General features: G+C 34.2%; 1 long non-coding RNA gene across 1 annotated transcript in view; it reads right to left on the reverse strand.

Moving 5' to 3' along the window:
• Positions 1 to 2,828, reverse strand: part of LOC141275768 (uncharacterized) — a 52,788-nt gene extending 49,960 nt beyond the window's left edge. The window contains exon 1 of the long non-coding RNA XR_012324057.1: positions 2,735 to 2,828. This is a non-coding gene — a long non-coding RNA (uncharacterized lncRNA). The remainder of the gene's footprint in view (positions 1 to 2,734) is intronic.
• Positions 2,829 to 19,796: the final 16,968 nt, after the last annotated feature.

The raw sequence follows: 19,796 nt of genomic DNA on the forward strand, positions 1-19,796 counted from the left end.
ATACCCATCCAGGGACCCTAACAGGGTCGAGAAAAATGTTTTCCTTCCCTACAACACAAATGTCACAACACTTTGGACTCTTTGGACTCAAAACTTTAGACTTTGTGCTTATGGTATAATGTATTATCATGAGCAATTGAATAATTAGAAAAACATCCAGTTACAAAAGTTCTTTAAACAGTATGATGCAAGAATGCAAGATGGAGAAGAAAATCAGGTAAGTTTATTTTAAAAAGGCTTAAGTATCAAGAGACAGAAAACCTGACATCTGACTGCTGTTTAGTTGCAAACTTTTCCATTGTTTTATTTGCATGGGAGAAAATCATAACATTTCTTACTCTAAATAACCTTTCAAATGCTATAGTCTTTAACAAACTATATTTTTATGAGAACAATTAAAAAGCTTTTCTATCCATATATAATTTTATCACCTTATGGCATGGAGCTGTTTATTTCAGTGCTTTTTTAAAAAAAATAATCAATTAAAAAACTGAGAGTTTAGATGTTTTACTTCAAAATAGTTTTATGCTTATAAACTAGCTGTCAGTGTGAAACACTAGGTCAAGCACAGATAAATTAGAATGCAGTTACTGATGCTGACAGAAAATTAATATGGTAAGTGAGTATTTGGGAATAAATAACTGCATAAGGTCACCTTATGATAGTATTTGACTTGATCATTATATTGTAAAAAGGTTTGTGATGTGTGGCTTTTCTTAACTCTCACTAAAAGTAGAGAATAGAGAGAAGTAAAAGAATTGGCAAAGTTTGAGTCTTGTCTGTTTGCCTCTTCTACAAAATAAAATGTTCACTGTAGTATTTTTTTAAAATAATTTCAGTTCCATTATAATCTATTTTAAGATTATGAAGAGTATTATAACTCTATATATCTTAAAAGAACATTTTAATTGTATGCAGTTTTTATACACTTTTATTTGTTGTAAATTTAGTTATATTCATTGAACATTTAATGAATACCTACTATGTGCCAAGATCTTCGTTGAAAGGATAGTGTTTTATTAAAGTGAGTATAAAGTCAATGGAGAAAAACAGACAAACAACTGAATTAAAATATACAGTTATATCTTAAGAGATAGGTTTGAGTAACTTTATATACAGATGATTTTATATTTATAGACTATCACCTACAGAAATTTTGGATTAGATGTTTAACTTCAAAGTCTTAGCAGGAGATATTACAACACATATATACATCATATGTAATTCTTTTTCTTTTTTTAGATGAACCTACATTATACCGGTGATTTATTTTCAGGAAGGAAATCTGGATTATGAGCCAGAAGCAGTTTAAGCATCACTTAATTTCCTTACTAGCTTTGTGATCTTGAGTAAGATCATCCCTTGGCTTGTTTCAACATCAGTAAAATAGGAATAGTAATATTCCCTCCTATCAAGAGGGCTATACAGAGAGGCTTCGGTTATATGCATATTATTTTATCTATAAAAATAAAATGAAGTGTAGCAAAACACTCAGATACAATAGAGCTTTGTAGTAGTATATGGTTGTTCATCATTCTATTCTCTGGACTTTTCTCTGTGTTTGAAATATGTCATTATGCATTGTATATTTTCACAAAGATGGATGTATCATGTAATAGTTCCCTACTTTATTAGATCATGGGAATTTTTGTTTCTGGAATATCACATGGTAATAGTATTCTAGAATATGCATTTTGGTAAACACTACAATACCAACTCATTGGCATATTTTGCTTTTTTCAGATATGATCAGCAGTCTAGGATTAAGCACGTGAAAAAAATGTTTTTAAAAAGGTAGTAAGTTTTTTATGATCTATTAGATCAATTAGCAAGAGAGACTTCAAACTTCCCCAAGAAACTACCATATAGTAGTAAGAATTTCTTTCTCCAGAATGTCCCTTAAATTGACCCTTGAAGACTTTAAATAAAAAGCAGACTGAAGTAATTTAATTTGAATGGGTAGTCTGAATTTATCTCAGATGAGATGTTTGTAATGATAGGCTTGGATTTGGCACATAAAAAGTCATCTTGTATGCCATGGACTAAGAAAGTCAGATTGCTAAACCCAGTATCTATGGGATGGGAAATTATACTCTTCCCACAAGCAGTTACTGCTGGACACGTAGCAATTGGCAAGGATATTTAATCCTCTTACAGGGAAGGAGAATAAATAGTTAGAAACAGTAATAGAAACCATGGTAATCCTCTCTCCCTACACAAATATTTATTTACTTTTTGCATGCAAAATTCACTCACTCTTTCCCAAGCAACACACCCCAAAGTCTCATTCAATCATGGTATTAGGTTCCAAGTCCAGGATCTCATGATAATCTCTGTATCAGATTAGATGTGGCTTCTCTTCCATCAGGTATCAATAAATTTAAAAGTTAAAAAATAAATAAAAGTTCTCTTTTTCCCAGTTACACAACATACAATGGGAAACAGGTACATAATAACTGCAATACACACTCTAGTGTCTAGTGTATAAAGGGGAAAATGGAAGACATACAGCGTTAACTGGTCAATAACAATTCTCTCTGGTTAAGTGTTGTGCAGACCCCCTACCCTGATGATAGGGAATATTCTTGGATTATTCCTCAACCATATTCCTTGGGAGTAGTTTCTCCATGGTTTTTGGATTCCACCTCTGTGAGGCGTGTCTTATTCCTTTTCGGCTCCTATAACAAAATACCACAGACTGGGTAACTTATAAAAACAGAAATTTATTGCTCACAGTTCTGGAGGTTGAAAAGGCAAAGATCAAGGTGCCAGCATGGTAGGCTTCTGGTGAGAACTTCCTTTCTGTTTATAGCCAGCCCCTTCCTGTTTAGTGGAAGGGTTAGGGATCTCTATGGAGCCTCTCTTATAAGAGCACTAAACCCATTATGAGGGCTCTGCCATTATGACTTAAGCACTTCCCAAAAGCCCCACCTACTAATAACATCATATGGGAATTAGGATTTCAACATATGATTTTTGGGGGGAGCACAAACATTTAGAGCATAGCAAGGACTTTCCTTGGCCATATCTGGAAAGAACACTGAGAAATACATGATCTCTGGGAGTTGAGTAGCATTTTCAGTCTGTTTCTTCTCTGTCAATATTAGGAATTCTGAAAGTTTTCTATCTCTTAATCCATGCTGTTGGCTCTTTTGGTGGTACATTCTGAAATTCATTTTCTGCTTTATGTATTCTCACCCATAATTCATTGGAGAAATATCTTTTTTTTCTAGACTGATACAATAATAAAAATCTACCTCATCTCTCTTTACTGGATAAGGAGACCCAATCCTCTAGAGATCGCCTAGTCTGTAGGAAATCTCCCTTTTTAATATCACTGTGGATTTATTCCGCTTTTAGTAAAAACAGTAATCCTTTCCTACCCCTTTTCTGGGAATTTTCCCACTTCTCTTCTATGTTTCCAGGCAATGGGAGGCATGACATTAACACTTCCTCTACTTCCCTTAAACTTAGTGAGTCTATGTTTCTTGTGTAGAGGTCTATCATTTAAAAAGTTCTGCTTTTCCAACTATAAAATTTAGACTATGATGGGGAAAAGGAGTTTAGGAGGTGGTTATAATAGAAGCTTCTAGGGCACTAAAAAGGCATGGTTGACATGACTGATGGTGGCGTACACATTAGGTAAGACTAAAAAAAAGCTCCTATAGTAAATTACTAGAGTAAAAAAAAAAAAGATTTTTTTATAGGAGACCTAAGAGACTAAATATTTAAATGAGGATAAAGACACAGCTCTACTGGAGTTAGAGAATGAGAGAGCCTGGAATAATGGATGGTGGTAGTTTGAACAAAAATTTTGGAACACACAAACAGAAATACATAAATAGTCTATATCCTGAAGAAAGGAAAAATATTTGGAGCTATGTCTTAAATATTCCTATTTTACTTTATTTAGAATGTATCTAAATGAAGTTATTTCTTGCACATTTTCTCAAAAAAGCTTTGGCATGCATACCATCTGTAATATGTAAAAATGGGGAGAGGAAAGAAAAGCACTTTATTGAATTCACATATAATTTCAGAGATAAACATTAAAATTAGGTCTTCCCTGGTGGCGCAGCGGTTGAGAGTCCGCCTGCTGATGCAGGGGACACGGGTTCGTGCCCCGGTCCAGGAGGATCCCACATGCCACGGAGTGGCTGGGCCCGTGAGCCATGGCCGCTGAGCCTGCGCATCCGGAGCCTGTGCTCCACAACGGGAGAAGCCACAACAGTGAGAAGCCCGCGTACCGCAAAAAAACCCCCCAAAAACATTAAAATTAAATTGTGTCATATGCCACGATAGAAAAAGGAACTGTTAATACATGGCTTTCTCAATACAAAGATCATTTGCTAGAAAATATGGTCTCAATTTGAATTAAGTGACACAGAAACTTACTAATACAGTTTCTTTCTAGATAAAGCTCTTGTACCGAAATCAAAACCAGTGGAAACAGTGGACGGATTACCGATTAAATTTTTAGAGAGAAGAATTACATTTGCCATGAATCTGACTTACGTTGGAGGTTGGTCTCTTACCTAGTCAAACGTTAATTCACATAGCTAAATATCATTGTAGAAATATATTGTCCACTATTTTTTCAGACAAATATAAAAGATTTTTTTAAAAGATATCACCAGATGATTGGATTCTCACTTTGGAACTTATAAAAAATTGTAATTGCTTCTGCACAACTCTGTTACCAAAGACAGTGATAAGATTAATGGTAAAATAAAATCTACTATCTCTTAGTGAGAAAATCTCTATGCTATACTTGATCCTTTCTACAGAATATCTCTTGACTGAATGTATAGAGATGCTTTGGGAATGAGTGTTCTGAAATGAGTACTATAATTTGGAGATGTATATTCAATATTCTAATTGTATTGAGACATTTGTTTATTCATTCTTTCAGAAGGCACTGTGATGGAAATTGGGAATACAGGCTAAATACACCAATGTCCTTGCCTGACTTTTTGAAAAGTGAGGCACTTGCTTCATAGATAAAATCCTCAGGAGTTCTTATGTTCAAATCACTATTTCTTGGCAGCTTCAGAGTTAGAAAGGCCATTTGACATGGGAGAAGGGGGTTTTTAATAATCAAGTGCTTCTCTGGTCTTCCCTGAGGTTATATGAAAATGTAGAACCTACTGAAGTACATTGAAGAAATTCACATTATTAATTGCCTGGTCTGCTTTATATTTAGTAGATCTGATGAATACCTTTCAAAAGTATATTAAGAATTCAAAATTTTAATAGAAAATCTGAAAATACAAATATGTGTATGGATTCCCTGGTGATTTAGAAGTGATTGATGGTATTTTTCTACTTAATGTTGAATATATATGATTTAAAAATAATATTCTAAAAGAATATTATTGTACTTCATTAAGATGCCATAAATAGTAAATACATCTTTAATTTATGTGCAATTAAAAAAATACCAAATAACAACATACTGTCATTTGTAAAAAAGTACACATATATCTTAATTTCAGATAGCTTAAAATGGAAAAGTTAATATTGAAATCAATAAAATAGAATACATATACACATACACACAAATACACACACATTTTATTCTTTTTCCTTTCATTTTTTAGGTAATTGAACTGATTTCATGTGAACTGATTCACATGCAGTTGTCAGCAATAATATAGACAGATCCTATGTGCCCTTGATCTAGTTTCATACAGTGATACCATCTCTCAAAGCTACAGAAGAATATCCCATCGAAGAAACCGACATTGCTACAGTCCATTGTCTTACTTAGATTTCCCCAGTTTTTCATATACTCATTAGTGTGTGTGTGTGTGTGTGTGTGTGTGTGTATGTTTATTTCGGACTACAAAAATTTTTGCATATCTATTTGGGCATCCACTACCGCATTCAAAATACAACACAATTCCATTATAGCATGGATACCTTGTTTTGCCCTGTTGCCTGTCATCCTTACCACCCCCGAACTCCAACTCGAACCTCTAACAACTACTAGTCTGTTTTTCATTTCTATAATTTTTCATTTCAATGATATTATGTAAGTGGAATCGTATAGTATATAATTTTGTGGTATCAGCTTTTTTCAGTCAGCATAATTCCCTGGAGATTCATTCAAGTTGTAGCATGTACCAATATTTCCTTCCTTTTGATTGCTGAGTAGTACCCCATGCACAGTTTGCTTAAATATTCATCCAGTGAAGAACATCTGGGTTGTTTCCAGTTTGGGGCTATAACAAAGAAAACTGCTCTGAAGAGTCATTTACAGATAAACTGAAGTTTTTTGTGAACATAGTTTTCAGTTATCTGGAGCAAATGCCCAAGAATGCAATTGCTCGATCTTATAGTAATTACATGTTTAGTTTTACAAGAAACATTTGAACTCTTGTCCAGCGTGGAAAACATTTACCCTTTTATAACCTACAATCTTGCCAGCATTCTGTGTTATCACTATTTTTTCAGCCTTTCTGACAGGTATGTAGTGATATTTTATTTATTTATTTTATTGAGATAACTAACATTGGTTTATAACATTATATAAGTCTTATATGTAAAACATTTCAAATTCTGTATACACTACAGTGTGCTCACCACCAGAAGTTTAGCTTACATCCATCATCATACAGTTGATCTCCTTTACCCATCCTGCCTTCCCCCAAACCCCTTCTTCCTGGTAACCACATTCTGCTCTCTGTATCTGTATTTGTTTTTGTTTGGTTTGGTTTGTTTACTTTTTAAATATTCCACATATAGTGCAATCATGAGGTATTTATTCTTCTCCATCTGACTTTCTTTCACTTAGCATAATACCCTTAAGGTCCATCCATGTTGCTGCAAATGGCAAAATTTCATCTTTTTTTTATTGCTGAGTAGTATTCCATTGTATGTAATACCAAAACTTCTTTACCCATTAACCCAATGATGGGCAGTTAGGCTGTTACCCTATCTTGGTTATTGTAAATAATACTACGATGAACATAGGAGTGCATATATCTTTTTGAATTAGTGTTTTCATATTGTTTGGATAAGTACCCAAAAGTGGAATAGCTGTATCATATGGTAGTTCTCCTCTTAATTTTTTTTTGTAATCTCCCTATTGTTTTCCATTGTGGCTACATCAATTGACATGCCCACCTCTAGTGTAGAGGGTTCCTGTTTCTCCATATCCTCTCCAACACTTGTTATCTCTTGCCTTTTTGATAATAGCCATTCTAAAGGGCTTGAGGTGATATCTCTCTATGCTTTTGATTTGCATTTCCCTAATAATTAATGATGTTGAACTGCTTTTCATGTGTCTGTTGGCTATCTGTATGTCTTCTTGGGAGGAATGTCTATTCAGCTCTCTGCCCATTTTTAATCAAGTTGTTTTTTGTTGTTGATCTATGTGAGTTCTTTATATATATATTTTTATACACCTTTATTGGAGTATAATTGCTTCACAATGCTGTGTTAGTTTCTGTTGTACAACAAAGTGAATCAGCCATATGCATACATATATCCCCATATCCCCTCTCTCTTGAGCATCCCTCCCACCCTCACTATCTCACCTCCCTAGGTCATCGCAAAGCACTGAGCTGATCTTCCTGTGCTACGCTGCTGCTTCCCACTAGCTATCTATTTTACATTTGGTATTATATATATGTCGATGCTTTTCTCACTTCGCTCCAGCTTCCCCCTCCCCTCCCACCGCGTCCTCAAGTATATTCTCTATGTCTGCGTATTTATTCCTGCTCTGCCACTAGATTCATTGGTACCATTTTTTTTTTAGATTCGATATATATGCGTTAGCATTTGTTTTTCTCTGACTTACTTCACTCTGTATGACAGACTCCTTACTAACCTTTTATCAGATATCTGATTTGCAAATATATTCTCCCATTCAGTAGGTTGTCTTTTCATTTTGTTGATGGTTTCCTTTGCTAGGCAGAAGTGCTTTTTTAGTTTGATATAGTCCTATTTGTATATTTTTGCACTGGTTTCCCTCGCCTGAGGAGACATATCCAGAAAGATATTACTAAGATTGATGTCAAATAATGTATTGAGAAAACCATAATTCAAAAAGAGTCATGTACCAAAATGTTCATTGCAGCTCTATTTACAATAGCCCAGAGATGGAAACAACCTAAGTGTCCATCATCGGATGAATGGATAAAGAAGATGTGGCACATATATACAATGGAATATTACTCAGCCATAAAAAGAGACGAAATTGAGCTATTTGTAATGAGGTGGATAGACCTAGAGTCTGTCATACAGAGTGAAGTAAGTCAGAAAGAGAGAGACAAATACCGTATGCTAACACATATATATGGAATTTAAGAAAAAAAAAAATGTCATGAAAAACCTAGGGGTGAAACAGGAATAAAGACACAGACTTACTAGAGAATGGACTTGAGGCTATGGGGAGGGGGAAGGGTAAACGGTGACAAAGCAATAAAGAGGCATGGACATGTATACACTACCAAACGTAAGGTAGATAGGTAGTGGGAAGCAGCCGCATAGCACAGGGAGATCAGCTCGGTGCTGTGTGACCGCCTGGAGGGGTGGGATAGGGAGGGTGGGAGGGAGGGTCACGCAAGCGGGAAGAGATATGGGAACATATGTATATATATAACTGATTCATTTTGTTGTGAAGCTGAAACTAACATACCATTGTAAAGCAATTATGCTCCAATAAAGATGTTTAAAAAAAAAAATAATGTATTGCCTATGTATTCTTCTAGGAGTTTTATGGTTTCAGGTCTTACATTCAAATATTTTTGAGTTGATTTTTGTGTATGGTATAATGGTTATTAATTTCTTTTAGGTTGTCCAATTTGTTGGTGTATAGCTGTTCATAGTATTCTCTTATGATCTTTCGTATTTCCGTGGTATCTATTGTAATTTCTCCTCTCTAATTTCTGATTTGACTTATCTGAGCCTATCTCTTTTTTTCTTTGTGAGTCTACCTAAAGGTTTGTCAATTTTGTTTATCTTTTCAAAGAACCAACTCTTAGTTTCATTGATTTTTTTCCTACTGTCTTTTAAGTCTCTATTTCATTTATTTCTGCTGTGATCTTTATTATTTTCTTCCTTCTACTGAGTTTGGGCTTTGTTTGTTCTTTTTCTCTAGTTCCTTTAGGTGTAAGTATAGATTGTCTGAAATTTTTCATTTCTTGAGGTAGGCCTGTATTGCTATAAACGTCCCTCTTAATACTGCTTTTGCTGAATCCCATAATTTTGCTTTGTCACATTTTCATCTGTCTTTAGGTATTTTTTTATTTCTTCCTTGGTTTCTTCATTGACCCAATTGTTGTTTAGTAGCATGTTGTTTAGTCTCCACATATTTGGGGTTTTTTTCCCAGCTTTCTTCCTGTAGTTGTTTCTAGTTTCATACCATTGTGGTTCGAAAAGATGCTTGACATGATTGCAATCTTATTAAATTTATTGAGATTTGTTTTACATCCCAGCATATGGTTCAGCCTTGAGAATGTTCCATTTGCACTTGAGAAGAATGTATTCTGCCTTATTTGGATGGAACGTTCTGTATAAATTTATTAAGTCCATCTGGCCTAATGTTTTATTTAAGGAGGCTGTTTCCTTGTTGATTTTCTGTCTGGATGATCTACTCATTGATGTAAGTGGGCTGTTAGAGTCCCCTGAAATTACTGTGTTGCTGACAATTTCTCTCTTTAGGTGTGACACTAATTGCTTTATATATTTTGGTGCTCCTATGTTAGGTGCATATATATTAGTAATTGCTATGTCTTTTTGATGAATTGTCTCCTTTATCATTATATATTATTCATTTTTTCTTTTGTTACCATTTTTGGCTTAAAATCTATTTTGTCTAAAATGAGTATGGCTGCACCTGCAATGGCAACTTTCGTTGCCATTCCCTTGGAGTATCATCTTCCATCCCTTCACTTTAAGCCTAGGTTTGTCATTAGAGTTGAGTCTCCTGGAGGCAGCACACAGTTGAGTCTTGTTTTTTTTTCATCTATCTAGTCACTGTGTGTCTTTTGATTGGTGATTTCAATCCATTTACATTTACAGTGATTATTGGTAAATAAGGACTTAGTACTGCCATTTTATCTTTTGTTTTATGGTTGCTCTATATCTCCCCATTTCTTTTACCTTATGTTTCTGTCTGATATTTTAGTTTGGTGGTTTTCTACGATGTTTCTGTTTCCTCATTTTTTTAATGTTTTGTGTCTCTCCTCTAGATTTATGTTTTGTGGTTATCATGAGGTTTGTATAAAATGTCTCATAAATAAAATAGTTCTTTTTCTGCTGATAGCATCTTACCTTCATTTGCCTATACAAGTTCTATCCTTTTCATTCTTTTATGTTTTTGTTGTCTCAACTTATTCCTTTTTATGTTGTGAGGTTGTTACCAAACTGAAGTAATGCTATAGTTATTTTTACTGATTTTTTCCCTTTAATCTTCATGCTATAACATTTTTAAAACTTATTCTGATATATAGAGTTGCAATTTTCTGGTTCTGTCAATCTATTTATATCAACTTACTCAAAGTTTTGTATACATTTGCCTTTTTGGTTCAGGAAGAAGAGCTCCTTTCAACATTTCTTATAAGGCAGGTCTAGTGGTGATGAACTCCCTCAGTTTTGTTTGACTGGGAAAGCCTTTGTTTCTTCCTCATATCTGAATGATAACACTGCTAGATGTCAGTATTCTTGGCTGACAGTTTTTATCTTTTAATATTTTGAGTATATCATTCCAATTTCCTGGCCTATAGAGTTTCTGCTGAGAAATCTGCTGATAGCTTATGGGGGTTCCTTTGTTGCTTGCCATCCTTTTTTTCTGATTGTCTTTAAAATTCTTGATCATTGACTTTTGACAGTTTTAATATAATGTGTCTTGGAGAAGGTCTTTTTGTGTTGAGGTAATTAGGTGGTCTCTTAGTTCTATGGACTTGTGTATCCAGTTCTTTCCCCTGGTTTGTGAAGTTCTCAGCTATTATTTCTTTAATTAAAGCCTCTTCTCCCTTCTTCCTCTCCTCCCTCTCTGGGATACCCGTTATCCTCATTTTCATAAAAAGAGGAGGAACTGTATGAGCTTCTTCCAGGTTTGTGATTCTTTGCATCATTTCCAATACAGTATATGATGCCATGCTCTTACTTCTTAGCAATTTAAGATTTTTTAAATTTCAAATAGAGTCAATATTTTGAGAAGAAAAATTCTTACTTCTTTTTAACTTTATTATTCATTTGAAATCAATTTTATATTTTTCCCTGATTGGTCACAGAACTATAATACATTAATCTCATAGAAAAAACCTAGTTATACATACCAAAATAAAACCTCAATAAGAATTACATCTATAATTACTGAAGTTTGGACTAAATCAAATTATTTCCTCAACTATTTATTAAAATTTACAAAGCTAAGTTTGGGATCACAACATACATAGCTAATTGTTTTTGTTCCTAGTGTAAAGCTCATAAGTACATAGTAATTAGTTTTCTTTCTTTCTTCTTCTTTTCTTTTTCTCTTGATGATTGATCTTAGGAATTTATATTTGAGTTACACTAGTTACAATGGTACCTAACGGTGCATCTTAGTTAAAGCAATTTTAAGAATTTGCTTGATCATGACCAATTTTCAAATCATATTGATATTTTTATAATATTAATAATCAGATGTTTTCAAAAATTGTTTAAAAAACTAAACACCAATTTTAATGTAGTCCTAAAATAAGTAAATGTAATTGTCTGAGAAAGAGCATGTGTTTAAATATAAAGGAATATATGAAACTAAGAGGCAATGTAGGAAGTTTAAAAGAAAAGCGATTGAAAAGGAATGAGAAAATGTTACTTGCTCAGAAAGATCTTATTTTCAAACCAAATACTGAAAATCCATTCAATCAAATGTATATTCTTTCTTTCCTTTAAAATTGCAATTCCCTTCCCAAAGCTCTGAGTGAAAAATGAAGAGTATAAAGAACCATTCTTCAGTTATGGGAAAGCTGAAGCCATTGCTGAATTTGTTGAATTACTCAATTATTCCAAAAAGTTGTACAGGGATTGCCAAGGGTGATGGTAATGAATGAAATTGATCTAATCTTGCAATATGAAAAGAATTTCTTGGAGTGCAACACTTGTTTCACAGAGGAATCTTCAGGGAAATAACTGGCAAAAGCATCTTTTTTTTTTTCATGGAAGGAAACTTATTAACATGACATATAAGAGAAAGCATGGACATTTTAAATCCTAAAGCAAAGCTTGTCGGTTAGATTCCCACAGTAATACTGGCTTCAAGGGAGCTTGCAAGCATCCTGAAAAATGAAAATGCCACAGCCTTTGTCTCAGTCATATACGTACATTCTTGGCCAGGTCCTTTTAATTCTTCTCATCTAGTAATGTGAAATTTAATTTACTTTATGATCTGTCAGGTACAGGCTTCAAGACTCGTGAGACTACTAGGCATCTTTGATTTACTTTAAAGATTGGCACCAATAATGGCACTCTGACTTGCATTCATAAAGCAAAGCTACTACATGGGACCTTACGGTATTGGACCCCAGTGATGAAGTATAACTCTATGATAGTTTACAGCTTTCAAAGTTCTTTCACATATGTTTGGTTACTTGAATCCTGTAGCAACCTCAGCAACTGTTATAATAACTGCAATTCATCTTTAAATTCATTTCACCACCTACTCTACTCCATGACAGCAGTTGACAATAGCTACAGAAAAATAGAAAACCATGCTGGCTGATCTCACTTTAAATTCATGACCAGGAATCTCAAGTGGGCCCTTAGCACTGCCAGGCAATTTTACCACATTTCCCTCATCAGTTTACTCTCCTACTTTTTACATGACTATTTCACAACCCTTCCCTTTCCTCACTCTCAGCTGATAACTTTGCTTCTCAATTACTGAGATAGATGCAATTAGAAGAGGATTTCTAAAAATTCTATCACTATATCTATCATTCTATCTGAGTCAGTACCTACATATTTCTTCTTCTTTTAATTGCAAAGAATGAACCATTCTTGCTCTCAGGCCACTTCTTCCACTTGTTCATCTCATCCCCTCTCACCTCTTCAAGGACATCACTTATGATTTTTTTCACTTTCTTTTCTGTGTCATCAATATTCCCTCTCTGCTCTTTCTTCCATCAAAACACAAACATATTATGTTAGCTTTTTTCTTAAAATACTTCTCCCTTAACCCCACACTCCCTTGATCTAACACACCAATTCTCTAAATTTCTCTGGAGAGTTTCAGTATTCTCCTCCCATTCTCATATTACCCACTCCAATATATATTTTTTGTCACTATCATTCCACTGACACCACTCTCGTCAAGGTGACCAGTGATCTCTACATTATGGAATTCAAGGGTCAATTTTCATTCCACATCTTATTTAACCAGTCAGCAGCCCTTAACCTGCTAACCACACCACTATTTGGAACCCTTTTAGCGTTTGAATAGAGAATATCAATCTCACGTAGTTCTCTTACTTTACTACCTACATATTTCTTCTTTGCAGTTTTCTCCTTGTTTTCCTGACTTCTAAATAATGCAGTTCTACAGGCTCAGTCCCTGTAGAACTACAATTAATCTACATAATAAATCTACAATTAATCTACATAATAATCTACATAATTACAATTAATCTACATAAATCTACAATTAATCTACATAAATCTAGATTTATGTACAATTAATCTACATAAATCTACATAATAAATCTACAATTAAAAATAATCTACAATTAATCTATTTTGACCTAATCCAGAGTATATATGTAAATACCATCTGAATGCTGATTACTCCAAATTTACACATTCAGCCAAGTGCACTCTCCTGAATTCCACATTTAAATATTTCAACTGCCTATTTACCTTTTAAAAAATTTGAATATACTGGTACACCCCCCCAATATTAATGTTTACAAAACTTCACTTCTGTTCTTTTCCTCACAAAAATGCTCATTCCTGAGTATATGGCAACTCTTGTTTTTCCATTTGCTCAGATCATCCTTGATGCACTGTATCAAGTGCATCCCTTGATATTTCCTTTTTCTCATTCTTCACAACCAGTTTATCAATAAATCCTGCTGATTCTACCTTTGAAAGTCGTCTACAGTGTGACCAATCCACTGTGTCTCCTACCAGCATTATTACAATTACATCTAATTCACTTCTCTCTTTCTATACTTAGCTCTCTTTAACCCTTTTCAACACAGCAATTGGATTATGTAAATTAATAAATCAGATCCTTACTTCCGTGCTCAAAACCCTCATTTTATATGAGATTATTTTATATGAGGTTATATGAGTAATATGTCCTCATTTTACTCCACTGGCTTACAAGGAACTCATTATCATGGCCCCAGATAATTCTGTGACCTTAGCTCCTCTCATTCCCTCATCTGATTTACTTCAGCCACATTATCCACAGAGTCTTCTGGACCACAACAAAGTTACTCCAGTTTTGGGTTACTTCTACCATGTTCTTTTGACTCTTCTTCCTCACCTTTTTAAAGTCTCTGCTCAAATGTCCTCTTTTCTTAAGGGGTCTTTGTTGATGATTCTATTAAAAATAGCCAACTTTCCAAAACTGGCTTCAGTAACTCTCTAGCTCCATATCCTGCTTTTATTTTCCTTAACGTTTTAAAAAATCTAATAAATAATAAATCTGTAGTACAAGGATTTTTGTGTGATTTAAATGGTGATTGGCGCACAGAGGTGCTCAACAAATATTGGCTAAATAAATAAATATTATAGACTTTTGGTACCTTTGCTTGTTTCTGTCTCCCTAACCACCTATCACATACATTAGGCTATACTGGCCACATAAGAATGGGCTTTCATCTGTTTTGTTTGAGACTGTGCCCCTGTGGTTAGACCAGTGTCTGCCTCATAGTGAGACCTGATCAATAGATGTTAAATGAATGAATATGTTAAAATATTAATATTAATTTAAGCCCAGAAAGTTTAAATAAATTGTATGAACTTACTGTTATATAAATAAAAACTGACCTGAATTCAGATCATGTTACAATCTGCCTTTAATCTACATTTTCATATCATCTTCTACCATGGACCTCTCAACTTCCATATACAACTTACAGCTCAAAAAACCAGACCAAATACTATTCCTGAGTAGAGCAGGAAATTGAACATATTTTGCTGTTGTTGCTTCTGGCTTGGATGCTCTGCTCTTTATGACTGCTTGTTAATGTTTTATTTATCTTTCAAGACCCAAATCAAAGGTCAACTTCTCTTTGAAACCTTTCTAGACTTCTCCCAGGCAGAACTAATTACTCTCTCTTCTGCTATTTCACAACTCACTTATGCATTCATTAAACAATTATTTATTGAATTTTCCAGGGAGTATACTAGGAACAGTGGTGAAAGAAATGGTTACCTAGACGGATATTTTACTGTGAGTGTCCTAGAGTAGATTTTCTAGAGCATTAGAGAAATTGCAAATTGTTATTAATTATTGATTTATAGCTGTACTACCACAATTTTTCTATGAATAATTTCCATGAATTATTCTATTTGTGGTTGTGGTTCTGAATACTGTGTTTAGTATATAACCAATTCAGACAATGTTGAAATGAAACAAAAACATCCGTTCATTTCATGACTATTTCTACAGCTGTATGCTAAAACTTCCATAGTTTCTCTGTTATGTTCATTATTCTCTGTTAGGAACAATACTTGATCTCTCCACACTCAAATCAAATGGAGCACAATTTCAGTAAATTATATCTCAAGTTTCAACTCTGCCTTTTCCCTGACTGCACATTGGTTGTTCCTTCAGTTGAATACTTACACTGTGATTATTTTTATTTTTATTTTTTTTTTTGTGGTACGAGGGCCTCTCACTGTTGTGGCCTCTCCCATTGCGGAACACAGGCTCCGGACGCGCAGGCTCGGCGGCCATGGCTCATGGGCCCAGCCGCTCCGCGGCACGCGGGATCTTCCTGGACCGGGGCACGAAACCGTGTCCCCTGCATCGGCAGGTGGACTCTCAACCACTGCGCCACCAGGGAAGCCCTGTGATTATTTTTTATATAAATTGTATGCCTATTAACTAAAGAGGAAATAAAACATGTTTTTTGACCTAGAGATTTGGGAGTGCACCATTTTCTATATTTTGTTTATTACAAGGTGTTTCTTTTCTCCCATCAAGAAGAGCTCAAGTGTTAGGCTGTTCGGAATAGATTTGAAAGATCTATTCCCTTTAGAGATATTCAAGCCAAGATGGAGGCACTGCCTAAGATGCTCTGGCAGGCAATTTACATCTGTTGTTTGATAAGTAATTTATAATGAGTTTGAATACTCTTCAGAGAGAGGTGCCAAGGTTTCCACAATTGCCATAGAGTAAAACTGGGAAATTTCCAATTGTGTAAACACTACATTTTTTTAAAAGATTTATTTATTATTTATTTATTTTATTTTATGTATTTTTTGGCTGCATTGGGTCACAGTTGTGGCATGTGGGATCTTCACTGAGGCACGCACGATCTTTCATTGCCATGCGCGGGCTTCTCTCTAGTTACGGCGTGTGGGTTTTCTCTCTCTAGTGTGGTGCACAAGCTCCAGGGCGCATGGACTCTGTAGTTGTGGCGTGTGGGGTCCAGAGTGCGTGGGCTCTGTAGCTTGCAGCACGCAGGCTCTGGTTGAGGTGTGCAAGCTCAGTAGTTGTGGTGCACAGGCTTAGTTGCCCAGCGGCATGTGGGATCTTAGTTCCCTGACCAGGGATCAAACTCCTGTCCCCTGCATTGTAAGGCAGATTCTTTACCACTGGACCACCACGTAAGTCCCTAAACACTACATTCTTATCTAATTCAGCTGATGAATGAATATAAGTTCATATTCCCTGTTACCTACAATATTTATTTTTCCTAGACTGAAAACCAGTTCTTGAAAATGCCAGGAGTCTTGCTTTTTCCTATGGTTATTTTATCGATCTTGTGGATGATTCTTCTACATGTCCTCTATCTCTGATCATTTTGTTTGATGTCAAGACAGGTGAATGGGATTCTCTGGCTATAATCAGCTCATATCTTCATGAAGAAAGGCAGCTGTCAGTGTTCAGCAATTGGGTCAAGGTATTTTCAGAGAGATTCCTTAAAGTTCATTTTATTTTAGTTTCCTAATGTATTTTCAAATGGGTTTTTTTTTTGTTTTTTTGGACATAGCAGCATCCCTTTCAGTTTTATAAATATGTGTGTGTTTTTTAATGAAGGTACAAATGTAACATTATATTTTATGTGAGACTGTAGCTGATTTAACTTTTATTCTTTAAAGAAGGTAAAGGAAAACATTCACTGCTATAGTTCATCAATAAAATTATAATATTTTAAATTTGGTAATACTAGATATTAAATAGAATTATGTAACAGAAGATGTTCCATTAAATAAGCAACTTTTTCTATCAGTATTGATTTATCCTTGAGAATTCAGGTTTGTTTATTATCAAAATAAATGAGCATGTTGATTACCAAAGACCATTGGCACTTTGATCTCTTCAAGTATATGCTTTTGAATAACATAGGCAACTGAAAATATAATTCCCAGTCTAAATTTTAATGTTAATTTTTTTAAATTAGCAGGTTCAACATGCCATAGGGCATATTTCTCTATAGTGATAAAATCATCAAGAGCGACTATGAAAATTGGCCATAGAACAATATTTAGAAAAGAGTTCACACAAGTTGTTCATTGTAAAATTATTCACTATTCTGCGCCCAGGTACAGTTCAGCTGAGGAGAAATTGACAGTGGAAGATGAAGGCATATTTATTTTGTTGGTCAGGCTCAGTCAGTATACAAATATAAATGCTAAATATGTAGAAAACTGGGAGCAACTCAACTTGATTCACCCAAAATACAGATGCAAAATCAATACCAGGCAAAACAACAGTTCACTGAGAAAGCTCTGAGGAAATCTTGATGTGCAGCACTTCACAATGAAGCTGAACCAAGTGTCTATGGGTGTCTTGGTACCAGAGTCCTGAGTCAGATAAACAACTACTAACTATTCCAATACTTTTGTTGCCCCCTCCCCTTCTTTTTAAATGTCAGCATGAGTGTGTCAGAAAAATACTATAGAATTCTTTTTCTGTTTTAAAATTTTCTTAAAAAATCTTTCACTGACTAGAACAATTGCAATTTCTTTTTTTTTTGTAGTAGGATTGGTAATTTTAGCAGATAGAAATATTTCATGGAACATTCTTTTACAAAAGATTATTCATCGTTTATCTGAAATTCAAATTTAACTGGCAACCCTACTTGAATTAAAAGACAAAGAAGCCCCGATTATCACTGTTTCAACCTGAAAATATAAAACGTATTATTGGGATGCTGAAAGAAGATCATTTTCTTTCTAGTTTATTTAGAGCTCTAATCCACTCAGCTGAAGCTGGACACTCACAATGGTGCCCAGACTGTTTTGTTTCTGTAATCTTTTTAGAATCCTAAAATTTGAACTTCACTGAGTGGGGCATGAGCTCCTTTTTCTTCCACCCTTGTTCCAAAGAACACACATTTGCAAAAGAAAAAAAGAAAAATCAGTCTGGAAAGTAGGCTAATTAATCTGCTCAACGTTTTCAAGACATGGAGATACTAGGGTTGAATCTTTCCAAACATACTGTGGAGCTTGTGTTTTCATGAGGAACTGAAAAGAGGGTGTTACACCAGAGAGAATATTGGCTTCGGACTCAGGAGATGTGTTTTATCTTTATTTCTATCTTTAACCAGAGCAAATAATGTAATCTTTTAGAAACTCAGCATCTTTCTCTTTAAATAAATTTAAAAAAAGGTCCTTCCTAAGGTAGCTCCTTTCAAATTTAACAAAGTGTGAAGATATATTTCTCACTGTAATTAAAACTTTAATCAAGTCATTATTTGCAGAGCCATTTAAAAATTCTATTATCCTTGAAATTCTGTTCTGTAATTTCTTTGTTTCATCATGACACAGATCAGTTATCCCCTGTTCAATATAGTATTCTCAGGATTCAGTACGTATTTCACACTTAGACGGCATAAAATAAATGTCCAGATATCGAAGGAATACTGAGTAGTACAGAATGATAAGGTGAAAATGATATATGGCTTTATGTTGGTTAAATTATAGACTTTTTCCCCCAAAGTAGTATCATGATTTGAATGAAAGCTCCATGAGGAATGGAATTTTTTCTTGCATTGTTCAATGTATATCTTAGCATCTAGGAGCAGGTCTGGCACGTATTAGACATTCAATAAATACCTATTGCATGAATTAAGAAGTCTGCAGAACCTCTTTATAGCATTCAAAATGCAATGCCTATTTGCTCTGAAATAAAATTCAATATAAAATTCTTGGTATAGAAAGGAGAAAATGTGATTTTCCTAAATGAGGTCAAGCATTTTTAATTTTATGAGAAATAAAATTTGTCAGTTTTGTATGATATGTAAACAAAAAAGTAGTTATTAGCTTTTGTTTTTTAGTCTTTTTTAATTATAAAAGTAAAGACTACATATTTAAGAATGGCTTTTTGAAACTGCTAAAATAAAAATACTTTTATTATTAATGCATCTTTTGTTTTTAGACATTAAATTTTAATATTGTCATAGTCAACAGTTGAAGATTTAAAATGAAAAGGTCCAACATTGAATTTCCCAACCTTTTTGTGATTTGGAAACCATTTTCATGGTAGTAATTTCATAAATATATATAACCTAATATAGTACACACATTTTAACATATAATATATACATTTATTCAATGTATCTAATCTCTTAAATTTACTTCACTTAGTTAGGTCCTACTGTCAGGTACCAGTTAAGATACTG

The sequence above is a fragment of the Tursiops truncatus genome, chromosome 11 (genome assembly GCF_011762595.2).
Source record: "Tursiops truncatus isolate mTurTru1 chromosome 11, mTurTru1.mat.Y, whole genome shotgun sequence".
NCBI classification, from domain to species: domain Eukaryota; kingdom Metazoa; phylum Chordata; class Mammalia; order Artiodactyla; family Delphinidae; genus Tursiops; species Tursiops truncatus.